Consider the following 4,694-nt stretch of genomic DNA (forward strand, 5'->3'; position numbering starts at 1 on the left):
AAATTTTTTGGGAGTCCAGTTTTTAAGAGATTGAGGTTCTAGAGAGACAGTCGCTTCTTGAGTTTGGTTATTGTCAGCTCGCAATGATTGCGCAATGAGCGCGGTTCGCATTGCATTATAATCAAACAGCAGAGCAGGGTAGTCCCCGATTTTTTCTGCAATACGTGCAAGTGGTAATAATCCCTCGTCTGTCCATATATCTTGGACGTAATTTATGTATGCATTTGTCCATCTCTTGAAGAACAGAGGTCTGTTTCTGTACATTATCTCTTTGCTATTCCAGAGACAGGTATATTTGAATTCAGTATTGGACAGGTATATATTTCTGAATTCAAGCCATTTAATTAGACATGATTTCCAGAATTTAGATTTGACTTTTTCGAGTCCTAAAAATGTTTTCGGATTGGCAGTAGCATTGAGGCAGCAAAGGTTTGTTCCAACTTCATTAAAGATGTAGGTTGGTATTAATTTCCATTTGGCAGATGTGTCTATTTTTAACTGAGTTATCCATGTCATCATAAAGGAGGCTTGCATATCTATTATGTTTATCATATTACAACCTCCATTCTCCCCTACGTTGCACATTACACATCTTTTTACCTTTTCAAAGGCTCGCGTATTTGTGTACTTCTTTTTCCATAAAAATCGAAATAAGATTGTATTTACTTTCTGTAGGATAGTGGCTGGAGCACTTAAAGCTTGCATTGGGTATACAAATTGTGAAATCAAGAAACTTTTTACAATACATAATTTGCCTGTGATACTAAGGTTTCTTTTAGACCATATACTTATTATTCTTTCTGTTTTTTCGATTCTTACCGACCAATTCTCATTTATGTCTGATGCAGTGACATCATTTTTAAAGATTATACCTAAAATCTTTAGTTGTTTTTTCCATTTTAAGTCACAGAGATGTTCTCTGCTGTCCTTTTGAGATCCTAGCCACATTGCTTCCGTTTTGTTTTTATTAATTTTTAGTTGTGATATTTTCGTGAAATCAGTGATAAGCTTCATTGCATTTTCCAGATCTTGTTTTCCTTGTAATAGCATGCTAATGTCGTCAGCGTACATTGCTAATTTTATCATATCAATTGAGTTGTTAGTCTCTATCTGGGAGCGAGGTAATCGAAGTCCGTGTATGCTTGGATCGTTTCTAATCTTTATTGCAAGAATTTCCAGTCCGAGAATGAAGGCCATTGGCGAAAACGGGCAGCCTTGGCGAATTCCTGTCTCAATCGGGAATGGTTCGGAAATCCAGCCAAGGTAGTTAATTTTACTTTCGGTCTCATTTGTGAGAACTTTAACCCAATGCGTAAAATTCTCGCCAAATCCGAATTTTCTGAAGGCCCATAGCATGAATTCCTTGGAGATAGAGTCAAATGCACGTGTATAATCTAGGGCCAATAAAATACCGGGTTTATTTTCATTATTCATATGTTCAATTACGTCATCTATTAATCGGATAATATTACTAGCTTTTCTACCCTTAATGAATCCCACTTGATCCTCTGAGATCAAATCACTTATAACATTCGACATCCTGAGCGCAAGGCATTTTGCTAATAATTTATAGTCTGTATTTGTAAGGGAGATGGGTCTCCAGTTACACAAGTTATCTCTTGTGAGGTCTTTTCCTTTATGGATTAAGGTTATAATAGCTCTTTTTTGTGAGGGAGACATTTCTCCTACATGAAAGGATCTTTGAATCGAGCCTACTAGTAGCTCTCTTATTCTCGACCAAAAGAATTTAATAAAACTTGTAGTCACTCCGTCACATCCCGGTGAAGAACCATTTTTCATTCTTTTTAACGCTTTAAGAAGTTCTTGTTCAGTTACTGGGTTTTCTAACGCTTCAGTTTGTTCTCGTGTCAGTTGTGGGATATCAGCTTCTCCTAAAAAAGTATTAGCCTGTGCCTCTGAGAAATCATCGGTTTTCTTAAAAACGTTTTTGTAGAATTTAACTTGTTCTTGTAGGATATCGCTTTGGGCGGTGACTGTGTTACCTTCTGCAGTTTGCAGTTTATCCATGATCTTCATGTTGGCTCGCATTTTTTCAAGCCCAAGAAAATATCTTGTGTTCTTTTCTCCTTCAGCAATATATTTTTCCTTTGATCGCTTTTGGGCGCTTTTTGCCTCATTTAATTCGTGGAGTTCTAGATTTTGTTTAACCTGGCCTCTGTGAGTCATAAGGTGTACATCATAAGGGTTGGAAGCCAGTTTTTTGTCCGTTTCATTAAGCTCTTTCGTAAGCAGGGAGCGTTCGGAAATTAATTTTCTTTTCTTTTCTTTACCATAAGCAATACAAAATTCTCTGATTTTAATTTTACATAGGTCCCATCTTATTTGCGGATCCATATTATCGGTTTCGATAACATAGTTCTCAATTAAACTGTTCATTTTTATAACAAAATCAGGGTCATTAAGATGATTGTCGTTGAATTTCCAAAAGGAGGGTCCTCTTTCTACTGGGGAGATGCAGTACTTCAGTCGAATTAGTCGGTGATCGGTGTGTGCCATCGAGATATTTTCACACTCATAACATTTATTTAGAGCAAAGTCGGAGGCAAGCATATAATCCAATCTCCTTGCTATAAATGGAAATTTTGTTGACCATGTGAAATCTTTCTCTTCTGCGTGTGAAAGTCTCCAGACATCATTTAAATTGGAATCAATTACCGTCTTATTAAATAGCTCAACGTCTTTAGCATTATGTTTTCTACCACTGATAATATCTAAATTATTATCCAGCACACAGTTGAAATCCCCGCAGATTATCTCGTTATTAGAGTTTTCTTTACAAATATAGACATCACGAAAAAATGCAGCTTTTTCATCTTCAGCATTAGGACCATATACATTAACAATGTGCAAATTATTCTCCTCCAGATGAACTTCAATCGCAACAATGCGTTGAGTGCTTAGGGTGCAGTTCACTTCATATGGAAAATGTTTACGTACGAGAATCACTTGTCCTTTACTGTGGTTAGTAGCCGTACTGTAAAATATTTTCCCTCCCCATTCCAGTTCCCACTGGATAATGTCGTTGTGCGTTATATACGTTTCTTGCAAACAAATTATATCGTAGCGTTCCTTTGAAAATTTATAAAATAATGTTTTTCGTTTTATTTTATTTCTCAGACCACGGACATTTAATGAGCAAATATTTAGATTGGCCATTTTACTGTAAGTAGAATAATGAAGATACTATATATCGGATTAATATCGCAGTCCATTAATCTCAGTCCGTAAGACAAAAGCAAGGTCGCAGGGAGGAGGACAGAGGGGAGAACACTGTCACTGGTTAACCCCATTCCGATTGGGCCCCCATAGTGTCAGTTGAGACGGCGACGGTGTCGATGCCGGTGGTGGCAGTATCTTCCTCGTCTCCACGTGACGATAAGGTGTCGCGTCGTGTAAACGTTGGTATCGTGTGAATTTTACCGTCGATCACTTTACATGTGTAACCTCAATTAACATGTTGCATGTTTCGCTTTTGATTTGTATGTTGCTTACTTTGTCATTTTGTTGTTTATGTTTATTTGCTTGTTTGCTTACTTGTCGATTGTTTGCTGGTTCGTTCGTTTACTTTGTTTATTTGTCATGTTGCTTTACTTGTTCATCATTTATTAGACATTTGTATTAGAAGTAAGGACCGGTTGTAAGAAAAGGCGTCGCCTTAAACCTCTATCCTTGAAAAATAAAGTTCCATCATCATCATCATCTCTCTCTCTCTCTTTCTCCGTCATTCCTTGCCTCTGTCTGTCTCTGTCTTTTTTTTTCTTGCACATTCCATCTGTGAGGTTGACTAAATGTAATAATTTCGCCTAACGCGAATTGTTTTCTTTTTGTTTCGTATTGTTTGTTGTTGACCAAGTTTTGACGGCTTTCTCTGCCGCAAAAATAGGTTCTTTGTCTGTGTGTGTGTGTGTGTGTTAGTGTGTGTGTGTGTGTGCGTGTGTGTGTTTGTGTGTGTGTGTGTGTGTCTGTGTCTGTGTGTGTGTGTGTCTGTGTGTGTGGTGTGTCTGTGTGTGTGTGTGTGTGTGTGTGTGTGTGTGTGTTTATTTTTGCGGTAATTAGGGCCGCACGGTGGAGGGAGTATGGAAGTGTTAGACTCGTGTTAGACTCGTGGATCCAGGCCGAGATCAAGGGAGGTAAGTTTAATATATGCCCCGCCTTGGGCACGAAGTTGGTGGCCTTTAATGATAACACCGTCCTCATCAGGTGATACCATCCTCGTCGTCTGCTGATCGCTTTGTTGTCGGCTTTGACAAGGAGGTGCAATCAACCGTGAAGATACGACTATACATGGAGACTATCCGGGACAAGAGGTGCAGTCAACCGTGAAGATACGACTATACATGGAGACTATCCGGGACAAGAGGTGCAATCAACCGTGAAGATACGACTATACATGGAGACTATCCGGGACAGGAGGTGCAATCAACCGTGAAGATACGACTATACATGGAGACTATCCGGGACAGGAGGTGCAATCATCCGTGAAGATACGACTATACATGGAGACTATCCGGGACAGGAGGTGCAATCAACCGTGAAGATACGCCTATTCACGGAGACCACCCGGCAACGAATGAGGGGACCCGGTAGCTCAGTTGGTAGAGCACTGGACTTGTGATCGGAAGGTCGCAGGTTCGAATTCGGGCGGGACGGACACGAGTCAACTTGATGTGCAG

This window comes from Littorina saxatilis, linkage group LG10 (genome assembly GCF_037325665.1).
Source record: "Littorina saxatilis isolate snail1 linkage group LG10, US_GU_Lsax_2.0, whole genome shotgun sequence".
NCBI classification, from domain to species: Eukaryota; Metazoa; Mollusca; class Gastropoda; order Littorinimorpha; family Littorinidae; genus Littorina; species Littorina saxatilis.